This window comes from Patiria miniata, unplaced genomic scaffold (genome assembly GCF_015706575.1).
Source record: "Patiria miniata isolate m_02_andy unplaced genomic scaffold, ASM1570657v1 HiC_scaffold_6, whole genome shotgun sequence".
Lineage (NCBI taxonomy): Eukaryota > Metazoa > Echinodermata > Asteroidea > Valvatida > Asterinidae > Patiria > Patiria miniata.
The window spans coordinates 25,328,969-25,341,908 of record NW_024037073.1 but is presented as its reverse complement, the minus strand read 5'-3'; the positions used below and the strand labels follow the sequence as shown (position 1 = coordinate 25,341,908).

At 39.5% G+C, this 12,940-nt stretch overlaps 1 pseudogene; it reads right to left on the bottom strand.

Moving 5' to 3' along the window:
* Window positions 1–4,887: 4,887 nt before the first annotated feature.
* LOC119743139 lies at window positions 4,888–12,466 on the bottom strand (annotated as a pseudogene).
* Window positions 12,467–12,940: the final 474 nt, after the last annotated feature.

Genomic DNA, 12,940 nt, shown 5'->3' with positions numbered 1-12,940 from the left:
TTCGTAACCACAAAAAAGTGTGAAATTATGCTTAGTCCAATGGTATGGACTACTGACTCTAAATCTGAAGGTTGCAGGTTCAAATCCAGGTTGGAAATTTTAGATTTTAGATTTTATTTATTTTTGGGTAAATTGAAACTTCATAGTTAATATCGTAACATTTAAAATTGTGAAGTTACACTTAGTCCAATGGTACGGACGGCTGACTCAAAATCTGAAGGTTGTGGGTTCAATTCCAGGGTGGGAATTTTAGATTTTAAAAATTTATTTCTTTTTGGAGAATTAAAACATTATAGTTAATTTCGTAACCTTTAAAAAGTATGAAATTAGCTTAGTCCAATGGTATGGACTACCGACTCGAAATCTGAAGGTTGCGGGTTCAATTCCAGGGGGGGAATTTTAGATTTTAAAATTTATTTCTTTTGGGGTAAATTTTAAACTTGATAGTTAATTTTGTAACCACTAAAAAGTGTGAAATTATGCTTAGTCCAATGGTACGGACGGCTGACTTGAAATCTGAAGGTTGTGGGTTCAAATCCAGGGGTGGGAGTTTGGGTTTTTGAAATTTTATGTCTTTTGGGTAAATTTAACTTCATAGTTAATTTCGTAACCACTAAAAAGTGTGAAATTATGCTTAGTCCAATGGTATGGGACTGCTGACTTGAAATCTGAAGGTTGTGGGTTCAATTCCAGGGTGGGAATTTTAGATTTTAAAATTTATTACTTTTTTGGGTAAATTAAATCATTATAGTTAATTTCGTAACTTTAAAAAATTGTGAAATTACACTTAGTCCAATGGTATGGACTACTGACTCGAAATCTGAAGGTTGTGGGTTCAAATCCAGGGTGGAATTTTAGATTTTAAAATTTTATGTCTTTTTGGTAAATTTAAACTTCATAGTTAATTCGTAACCACTAAAAGGTGTGAAATTATGCTTAGTCCAATGGTATGGACTGCTGACTCTAAATCTGAAGGTTGCGGGTTCAAATCCAGGTTGGAAATTTTAGATTTTAGATTTTATTTATTTTTGGGTAAATTGAAACTTCATAGTTAATTTCGTAACATTTAAAAATGTGAAATTACACTTAGTCCAATGGTATGGACTACTGACTGAAATCTGAAGGTTGTCGGTTCAAATCCAGGGTGGAAATTTTAGATTTTAAATTTTATGTCTTTTTGGGTAAATTAAATTTCATAGTTAATTTCGTAACCACAAAAAAGTGTGAAATTATGCTTAGTCCAATGGTATGGACTGCTGACTCTTAATCTGAAGGTTGTGAGTTCAAATCCAGGTTGGAAATTTTAGATTTTATTTATTTTTGGGTAAATTGAAACTTCATAGTTAATTTCGTAACATTTAAAATTGTGAAGTTACACTTAGTCCAATGGTATGGACTACTGACTCGAAATCTGAACGTTGTGGGTTCAATTCCAGGGTGGAAATTTTAGATTTAAAATTTTATTACTTTTTTGGGTAAATTAAAACTTTATAGTTAAAGGGAATAACAACATTTGCAAACATTGAAAAATAAAACTACCAAGTTTTTGCGAAATACCTAACAGGATGTTGGTAAATGACAGTCTAAAGCATCCTGTAAAATTATGGCACCTGGTATACTGTCATTTTCAAGAAAAGTGGTATTTTTGTATCAATTTCCAACGCTGATCGGCCGATCAGCGTTGGAAACAACTGGCTTTTTTTTTCAAATACTGGCCCCAATTGACCATTGCACTTGTTTGCAATCGATTACAAACCTATGAACGGGTACGAACCAGCTAGACTGGTTCCCTGACCTTACAATTCCCCAATGTATGTTAACATGCTCTGTTTCTTCTTATATGGAGTCAGGGGACCAGACTACAGGATAATGATCGTTTTTCTTGGTTTTTATAGCATTTTCGAACCCAAAAACTCCAAAAGTCAGTGTAACTAATTTGCTTATATTTCCAACCCCCCAATTCCATCCTTTCTGAAAATTACAGCAAAAGCAAATGATGTAATTCCCTTAATTTCGTAACCTTTAAAAATTATGAAATTACACTTAGTCCAATGGTATGGATTACTGACTCGAAATCTGAAGGTTGCGGGTTCAATTCCAGGGGGGGGAATTTTAGATTTAAAATTTATTACTTTTTTGGGTAAATTAAAACATTATAGTTAATTTCGTAACCTTTAAAAAGTGTGAAATTAGGCTTAGTCCAATGGTAAGGACTACTGACTCGAAATCTGAAGGTTGCGGGTTCAATTCCAGGGGGGGGGAATTTTAGATTTTAAAATTTAGTTCTTTTGGGTAAATTTAAACTTGATAGTTAATTTGTAACCACTGAAAAGTGTGAAATTATGCTTAGTCCAATGGTACGGACGGCTGACTTGAAATCTGAAGGTTGTGGGTTCAAATCCAGGGGTGGAGTTTTGGTTTTTGAAATTTTATGTCTCTTTTGGGTAAATTTAACTTCATAGTTAATTTCGTAACCACTAAAAAAGTGTGAAATTGCTGCTTAGTCCAATGGTATGGACTGCTGACTTGAAATCTGAAGGTGTGTGGGTTCAATTCCAGGGTGTGAATTTTAGATTTTAAAATTTTATTACTTTTTTGGGTAAATTAAATCATTATAGTTAATTTCGTAACCTTTAAAAATTGTGAAATTACACTTAGTCCAATGGTATGGACTACTGACTCTAAATCTGAAGGTTGTGGGTTCAAATCCAGGGTGGAAATTTTAGATTTTAAAATTTTATGTCTTTGGGGTAAATTTAAACTTCATAGTTAATTTCGTAACCACTAAAAAGTGTGAAATTATGCTTAGTCCAATGGTATGGACTGCCGACTCTAAATCTGAAGGTTGCGGGTTCAAATCCAGGTTGGAAATTTTAGATTTTAGATTTTATATATTTTTGGGTAAATTGAAACTTCATAGTTAATTTCGTAACATTTAAAAATTGTGAAATTACACTTAGTCCAATGGGATGGACTTCCGACTCGAAATCTGAAGGTTGTGGGTTCAATTCCAGGGTGGGAATTTTAGATTTTAAAATTTTGTTACTTTTTGGGTAAATTAAAACATTATAGTTAATTTCGTAACCCTTACAAGTGTGAAATTAGGCTTAGTCCAATGGTATGGACTATCGACTTGAAATCTGAAGGTTGCGGGTTCAATCCAGGGGGGGAAATTTAGATTTTAAAATTTATTTCTTTTTGGGTGAATTTAACATTATAGTTAATTTCGTAACCACTAAAAAGTGTGAAATTATGCTAAGTCCAATGGTATGGACTACTGACTCTAAATCTGAAGGTTGTGGGTTCAAATCCAGGGTGGGAATTTTAGATTTTAAAATTTTATTACTTTTTGGGTAAATTAAAACATTATAGTTAATTTCGTAACCTTTAACAAGTGTGAAATTATGCTTAGTCCAATGGTATGGACTATCGACTCTAAATCTGAAGGTTGCGGGTTCAATTCCAGGGGGGGAATTTTAGATTTTAAATTTTATTTCTTTTTGGGTAAATTTAAACTTGATAGTTAATTTCGTAACCACTAAAAAGTGTGAAATTATGCTAAGTCCAATGGTATGGATTGCTGACTCGAAATCTGAAGGTTGTGGGTTCAAATCCAGGGTGGGAATTTTAGATTTTAAAATTTTATTACTTTTTGGGTAAATTAAAACATTATAGTTAATTTCGTAACCTTTAAAAAGTGTAAAATATGCTTAGTCCAATGGTACGGACTGCTGACTCAAAATCTGAAGGTTGTGGGTTCAAATCCAGGGTGGAAATTTTAGATTTTCAAATTTTATTACTTTTGGGTAAATTAAAACTTCATAGTTAATTCGTAACCTGTAAAAAGTGTGAAATTATGCTAAGTCCAATGGTATGGACTGCTGACTCGAAATCTGAAGGTTGGGGGTTCAAATCTAGGAAGGGAATTAAAGATTTTAAAATTTTATTTCTTTTTGGGTAAATTGAAACTTTATAGTTAATTTTTAACCAATAAAAACAGTGGAATTATGCTAAGTACAATGGTACGGACTGCTGACTTAAATTTTAAGGTTGTGGGTTCAAATCCAGGGTGGAATTTTAGATTTTAAAATTTTATTTCTTTTGGGTAAATTGAAACTTGATAGTTAATTCCGTAACCACTAAAAAGCATGAAATTATGCTTAGTGCAGTGGTTCAGACTGCTGACTCTAAATCAAAAGGTTGCAGGTTCATTCCCACGCTGGGAATTTTAGATTTCAAAATTTTACTACTTTTTAGGTCAATTGAAACTCTACAGTTAATTTTGTAACCACAAAATAGTGTGAAGTTGTGCTTAATCAAGTAATACGGACTGATGACCCTAAATCTGAACTTCTGAAGGTTGCTGGTTCAAGTCGCACAGTTGGAGTTTTAGATTTTAAAATTTTATTAATTTTGAGGTCAATTGAAATTTATATTTTTTTCAAGTTTGAAACCAGTCCACACTTCTAGGCTAGCAAAAGCCAAAAAGTAAAAAAGCAAATACTTTTAGCTTGAAGCAAATAGTGAAAGCATTTGCTCTCATTTTTATTCATGCAAATAAAAGTTATGCTTAAAAATATGTAGTAAAAAAAAAAAGCAAATGCTAATTTTTATACATACGACCAAATGTTTCAATGTTAATCATAATTGCATCGTTTATGTTTCAGTAATAGATTGAGGACCTACATGGATCTGTTTGGGCCTACAACGACGCCCATTCACTGAGCGGATTCGGGATTGCCCATCGAGAACTCGAAAAGATAGGAGAGACCAAGGCCAGTTGCTTTGGTAAAATTTTTCATTCAGGTAAGACAAACTTCCATGAAGACTCAACTCATTAGTTCAAGTCCACCCCCCCCCAACTAAGCCCTAAGACAACACTGAGTGTACACTGTTTACAAAATATGTCCGGTTTTATTTAGTTAAGTGGCTTTCAGGCTGTTAGTTCTCCCACATTTTAATGGTGGTCCCTCATTTGGCATGCTGTTGGAAAGAACCAATTTTCAACTTTTGTTCTTGTGAAAATCCTGTTGCGTGACATCACAGCCTGTGTTGTGATGTGAATGAGTTCTACCTGATTGATAAACGTGACCCGACTCAGAGGTGGCATGTCTTGGTGACAGTCCCTCGCTTGTCAGTTGGTACAGAATGTCATTTGGTGACAAGTGAACGTCCTTATCCAAAGTCAAGGAGTCATGTCCCACAGTATCTCCGGGGTTATCCACGATGTTGCCGAGCGGCTCCGAATCCTCCTCAGACGTTATCGTCATGACGACTGTCTGCTCCATGTTCCCAAGGGTGCCCTCCGAGGACGACATCATGGCCATGTGTGAGATGTCCTGTGATTGGTCAGCCAGGTCTGGTACCAAGACTGTAGATTCAGCTGCAGATTCCTCGGGGGCTGATTTGGATAATGCGCAGGCCTGAGTGTACAGTCGTAGCTGTGCTAGATGGTGGTGCAGCAGCTGGGTGTGCTCCTCAGACATGTGTTGCAGTAACTCTTGCAAAATGGACTGGTTCTAGCTGTCGTTGGTTAGATGTTTCAAACTGGACCTGTGAATCATGGACAGCTGCTGCTTGAGTGACATGTTTGTGTTGGACAAATACTCAACCTGGAGGGCAAGACGGATGGGCAGAGAAATTATTTGTTTACAGATGGAATTTTAATAGACCAATCCATTAGGCTCTGCCCCATGATGTGTAACCAATCACAACCATGACAGCGCACACCAAAGTCTGACATTTATGCACTTATGATGTGTGCAGTTGGAGCATGAATGCTTAAGAAGGCACATGTGTTGTTACCCAGTTATTTAGTGCAACTAGAGTTTGAGTGAAACCACGAATCCTCTACACAAGGATAAACGACACATCTGAGCTTGTGTACAAAATGTGTGCAACGGTTTGTCTGCATTTATCATAAGCAGCGTCAGCGCATAAAACAACGTAGAACGTGTAGAAAATGTAGAGCAATGACAACAACAGTGCACACCATGATCGCCCACAGCCATGACAGCTGGCATCCTGACAGAAATCTGACCACTGAAAGAACGCAGTAGCATTAGTGTGCCTGCATTAGTTTGATCAAGGTATGTCCCCCCTCCCACTTTTGAGAAGCGATTGACGCCCTTGGTACCTGTTGCATGCAGGGAACAAGATCCAAACTCATTCTTAGACCAAGACCAGATGGAATGCCCACTCACCTTTGTACGAAGCCTTTCTATAGTGCCTTTCATTCTGTGCTCTGTCTGGGCCACGTGGTCCGCTCCTCCTCAAGAGTCTTCTCCAGACTTTCCTTCTCCTGCAGCAGCAGCGACAAGTTGTGCTCTTTGTAGCAAGTCTCGTCCTCCAAATCCTCTTTGCTTCCTTTGTCTGGTATCTCAATAAGGACAACTGTTTACGAGAGGGAAAGGTTGAGTAATTATCCTGGATAATGATTCCTGTAATAATGAAAGTCGGTCATCAAAAGGTCACCAGGTGTGGGCTACACAAAGAGGGGAAATGATGGGAGAGTTTATGGAGTAGAAAGGTCGACATATATGTTGCGCTTGAATGGGACAGATGATATGTAGCGGTAAAAACAGGATACAGGCAAGAAAGTCCAAAGTGATGCAGTGTGTCAAGAACATGTAATTCCTTGTAACTGGGTGCAAGCAATCACTCACTTTTTCAAACCGTATTCCTAACATTAGGTGGGCAAGGTGAAGGACAAATGCCAATATTTCATTAATTGTTGAAGTCAGCTCTCAAATGTACTGCCACCCTAACTTATTAGATTTTTTTTTCCTGAATCCTCCAAAATTCAATCAACTTAAATAACGCCAATGGCACACCCTTTGCACCTGTAATTTCAATTTGTAAAATCCACTGTCAATATTGGCCCTCATCCACCCCAACCCCCTAAAAAAATGCTGAACTTTTGGTTGTTGTTTTATTTATTTATTGACCAAACAAGTGCAGGAGTGAAGACAACTGTATTAAACATGCTGTTGTCTACCCATTCCCTTCTTCATATGGATTCACGATATATCAATTGAAAACAAAGTGGGGGGTGGTGGGGGGGGGGTGGGGGGGGAAGAGTTCTTCCTTGCATCAAATGCCTGCCCCTTGGCTTTTTGGTCAGCTTCTTCTAATTATCCTTCACTGCTGGTGCCATTATCCACCTTAACCTCTGCGTAGATGCTGAAGGATTCTTGGAGGGTCAGGGTTAATATTCTTACCATCTTACCTTCCCCATTGGCAGTGCTCTGGCTCGGATCATTGATGCAGGCATACTGGTACTCGATTTGCGGCTGCTGCCCATCAGTCTGCTCATAGCCCCGGGATGATGTGTCTGTCTCCGATGGCTGCTGTGACTGGGGGACTATGAGGTGTGTTACCAGGCTGGCACTGTTGGGTGCTGGGTCAGTGTATGTGGTGAAGATCTAGTTGACATACTGGGTAAAATGGTAAAGTGAAGTGGTTGAGGATGATAAAATGAGACAAAACCTGCAGGGTTGCAAAAGATTCAATTTACACCGCAAATGTACAAGGTAAAGAAAAATTAAAGTTCAAACTTAATTATTTTAAAAGACCCTAAGTGTTGGCATTTGATAAAATCCACCAAAATCCTTGTAAACCACCATACCTGCTCACAAGGTACATCAATTTCAACTGATTAAATTTATTTCATTGTTTCAAAGGGGACCATTACATTACAGCTACGGCATACTCAGTTGTCTTGAAACAGCACTGAAACTGTGAAGGTTAAAAAAATAAGTGCATTTTCAAACAGTTTGAGCCAAAAAGGTGTCTCTAATCATTCACAAAAGAATAAATACTTGAGTCAAATGTTTGATTGTGAAATTTATTTCAGAGAGTCTTTAAAGCTATAAATAAGTCCAATGAGCTCCGGAATTCAAGCATCAGGAATTTACAACATTTTCTGAGTGAACCATGGTAGTTTACCCACCTGTGCCAATGTTTAATAGCTTATCACTGTTGATGCAGTTTAAAGGGAATAAAAGTATGCTTGGAAGGTCTTAATCACTCTGTATAAAACCGCTTGGAGTCGAAGGCGATGGTATTTAACAGGACCCAGACTCCAAGCGGTCTTAAACTTAAATACCGACCAAGCACATATTATTCCCATTCATAAATACCTATTTGGTCAAAAAAATCCAAACCTTTTGGTAAAAAAACCTGATTTTGCTCAACAAGTTCACTTCATGTTTTTTTAACACCCCTCTATAGCTAAATAATGGAGTGTCCAGCTTGCGAGTAAGATGTTAACAACTCCTTTTTGGAGATAGGCACGCGACGCACATACTGCGCGATGTCATGCAAAACGCACCTGGGGCGTTGCGTTGTGAATTTAGGACTATGAAATACCGACTCACTGGTAGCATTGCGCATGCCTACGTGAGGACCAATAAAATGGAAAGAGGCATTGGATTTCATAGGAGCCAAAATTTCAAGTGAGACTGGAAAAGAGTTGAAGACCAGCCAGCCATGTCTTTATCATCCGTTTAAGACCGGCCACATAGCAGCTTCTCGACCAATAGGAATGGATAAACTGCCATAGGTATTTATGAATTGTGATTTACATGTATTGTACGTGCAGTCTGATGTGCCCACTGGGATAAAATGAAGTACATGATTGTAAAATTGACCATGACATACTGTACCCGAGTAATAACTTTCTGTATTGTGGTCTCTGGATTACGGAAGTGTTGCTGGTAGTGCTTCATAGCCTTGTCCCTCCTGCTGAACCCGTTGTGACAGTGGTAGCAGTGCGAGTGGGCACCCTTGAAGTATTTCTGCTCGTGAATGATGCCGTGGACGATGCAGGATCTACATCACCGCAATATTTTAAGACCTGGGGAGGGATACAGTAGAGGATTGGTTTGGCAATTTTGACAAAAGCTGACAGCTATATGCACTTTGACAAAACATGAACTGTGGATCTTTTTATATGGTTCTCTTGCTGTAACAGGCACAAGTAAGCTATTGACCTGAGTTAGGACTCTTGTTCAGGCAGGCCGGATGCAAAGTTTTTCCTGAGACACAGCCGGCGCTTGGGCATGGCCTGTGACAATTGAGTCTATCAAACACTGGTATCTGCTAAGAATAACCAGCTCAGGTATCTGTCAATTTCATAAAACTTCCACAAATGCCACTATCTTGTCCTGCTGTCCACTGCCTTCAACATATCTTAATTAACCCTCTGCCACATGCAGCACAGTGTATCAGGTGGAAAAGTCTGGTGCACTTTGCTGCATTTCAGCTATCAACACCAGTGCATTAACAGCCAGTTCTGAAACAATGAGAGCTAATCCCATTGAACAATGCCTCAGTTGTATCCTGCTGCGTTTGAGGACCACAGACTCAGAGGCAATTTGGCCTTCAGACTTTTGACCTGATGGATCTTGCTGCACTCGGCAGGCTTGTCACTTAGACAAGTGTTGCATTCAACTCACATGGACGTTAAAAGTCATCTTGTAGCATGACCTGTGAAGAGAAAGTGAAAAACATTGTCCTTTGGCTTAACCTAAAACATATTTCTTGGGATCCAGTCACATGTATGCAAGCGCTTGGTCTTGTTCCCAAATGCAAACTCACCCCCAAAGTTGATGCCTTTATCCACGTGCTTGACCCTGTAGTGCGCCTTGAGGAGAATCTCATCAGTGAAGAGACTGTCCTGGGAGCAGAATGGACAGTGCAGATGCGGAGCCTTCATCAAGGAGTGGCTACACTCCCTGTCTGTGCATTGTATGGGTGTCCAGTCTGCCTCAGCGCCTTTCATCCGCACTGATGGATGCGCCTATAGTTGCGAAAAAAAAAACATGAGAAAAACTGTCAAGTAAACATGTATGATGTAAAAAAAAAATGTGAATGTATAAAACGGCTACGTCAATAAAATCAGTAGATAATCTCATTTTCTACTCAAATCCAAATCTTCACAGCAGTTTTCAACAAGGACAGCAAGGAGGTTCGGATGCGGTTAGGTATGGGCAGATCCACTCTTCGGCAGTGCAAGTATCTGCGCTCTCCCCGCGTCAGCCTTGAGGTAAAGGTACAGCTTGCTCGGGCCCTAGTCATATCAAGGGTACTGTATGGTGCCACCACCCTGTCGTTGAAGGCAGCTGGCGTCAAACGCCTAGACAGTTTGGCCGAACCATTTGGCTTCACCTGCTCAACATCAAGTGGCAAGATCATGTGACAAATGAAAGACTGATGGAGATGATCGTCGACCGGTGGTGCTTCAGCAGTAGCACTGTGATGGAACGAAAGGCAGCATGGTTGGGCCATGTGGTCCGGCATGGCGGCGGCATGGCGGCAGCTGTTGTGGATGGGATGTCAGTGGGATGTCGTCACTCCGTGGCCGGCCAAAGATGCGCTGGGTGGACAACATCCCTGAATGGTCTGGGTGTGACACCAACGAACTGAAAGCAGCAGCACTGGAAAGACGGGCTGTGGTGGGAGCGGCGCCAGTGATCCCAACTGTGTATAATTTGAAGAGGAGACCACGGGCAAATGCCTATGTCTAATTAATGAATGAATGAGTTTTCAAAGTGGTAGTTTATAAAAACCAGGCATAAAACATTTAACATAGAAACCACTCGCAGATGGGATCTCTTTTGAGGCATTGGAAGAGGTTTAGAAGGCTTTCGTTGGGAGCCAACAGTCACCTCGGAAAGAATGTTGCAACCTGACGCTACTTCAGCGGTTGTGTAAAAAGTCTATGGAGAGTCAAAAAAAAATTCAGTATTTCCTAACAAAATTGGAAATGTTTCTCAGTCCCAGATTCATGTTTTATCATTTTTGCAATGACTGACCTTCATTGAGATGAAATATAAGGGAAAAAGCAGCATCAGGTTGCAACATTCTTTCCAACACCTCTGATTCTGAACCAACACAAGGAAGTGATGTAGAATAGTAGGGAGTACTGAGTACTACCCTAGCAGTCACTCCTAGAACTATGATGCTCCGCGTAGCGAAGCCTCATGGACAGAGAACCTCGCAAAATTGTTTGCTACTACAACACACCAACTATAAGTACAAAAACGTTCATCAAAACATAGACATTTTCTACAGAACCACTGCACAATTTGCCCATAAACTCCATACAATACTTCATGACATACGCACGTAAGTTGCGCCTAACAAACATCGCTGGATTCTGTCGGTTTTAGGCCATAATGATGAAAAAATATGCCCTTTCTGCACTGAGCCAACCTGACTCTTGAAACGTGTACGCAGATTTGATCGATTGATGATTTTCTGTTCGCTCGGAGCACGCCGCAAGCAAATGATACGCTCATGCGTACAAGTGCAAGTACCGCTCCCCCGCAGCGTGCTCCGAGCGAACCGAAAATCAGTGATCGATCATTATCTTTGTGCACGTTTCTAGTGTCAGGTTGGCTCAGTGCGGAAAGGGCATATTTTTCATCATTTTGGCCTAAAAACCGACAGAATCCACCGATGTTTGTTAGGCGCAACTTACATGAGTATCCTCGACTCACCATAATTGAGGCAGATATAGCGCGTGTTGTCCAACGCAAATTGAATGCGAGTGTGTCAAAACATATCCTGGTCGTTTTTGGTGGACTGACGATATGTCATGAGGGATTGTGCTGCAATTAACCATTTGTGGGGTTCTGTGTCTATGCGGCTCCGCTCACGCGGAGCATCATAGTTCTAGGAGTAACCAAATACCGTAGCAGCAGCCATTCAATATTCATTGTGAAGTGTCCGGAAACTGGACAATTTTACATTTTGCTTTCTTAAAATTACTTTTGCGACGAGGTGTCCAACCTAAAGAATATAAACAATTGGTAATCCTTACTTTTAGGACCCCGTTCCTATATAGGAAGGGAAAGACTCACCAAAACAGCTGACTAAATGACACTTAATATGTTTGGCAGCAGATAAATTGACGTCCGAGTACGGAACTTTTCCCGGTTTAAGTTTGTGGAAAGAGCTAGGGCAGGGCTTTGATTTTAGAGGGAAATTGAGGGGTAAAAAGATGACGATGACAACCAGAAAACAGACTCAAAAACCAAGATGGCAAACGTGAAAGCTCGATGCAATGAAAGCTCGATGCTGATTGGCTGACAAAAAATAAACATCTTAATTATTTTTTTAGCAGCCAATCAGCATCGGGCTTTCATTATGTAGGGCTTTCACGCGTGTTAGAACTACAACATGCATGTCTGACTGTGAAAAAAGGTAGGAAAGTCACATTTTTTTGAAAGTGCTTTCAAAACTAGAAAAAAGACTGCTTTAGCCTGCAAAAGTCAATTGGTACTGGACAGTCATCTGCAAAAGTCAGTTTTGAACAGAACTTGTAAAAATAGAGGTGTCCTAAAAGTAAGGATTACCAAACAATTTTCCACAATCTCTTGGGTACCTACCACATAGATAGCCATTTTCAATAACTCCTTTGTCTTGAATAATCACATAAATTGGGGGGGGGGGATTCAAGGGAAAAAATTCACACCCTCCAGAAAAAAAAAAAACATGGGTTTAAAGGGTTTCTGAAAATTCGATTCATTCCCAGCTGCGGCTTTGTCTACTATAATTATTTGAAGATTATGAAATTTCCACACAGCTACTCAGAAAGCGTCAGTTGTCAAATAAGAATAGACAAATAGGTATTATTTGGCTTCCGTTACGGGAGACGTATGCGTCTCGTTAAAAAAAAGAAGGATGCCAGTTCAGTATATGAACCTGAAGCAGTTGTGATCTGCGATGGAGGCCGATGTTTCGAAAGAGCTTGCATGCCCATCGAACGACACATGAGGGCAGCATTCAACAACATAAACACGCGACTGTACGGCGCTGTCTTCCGAGTGGCCGAAAGAAACTGTACCTGTTGTTACCTTTGCCACTTTCTTATTACTGGTACGTCAGTATTACTAATTTTATTTAACCATTTAATAAATGTTAACATTGATTT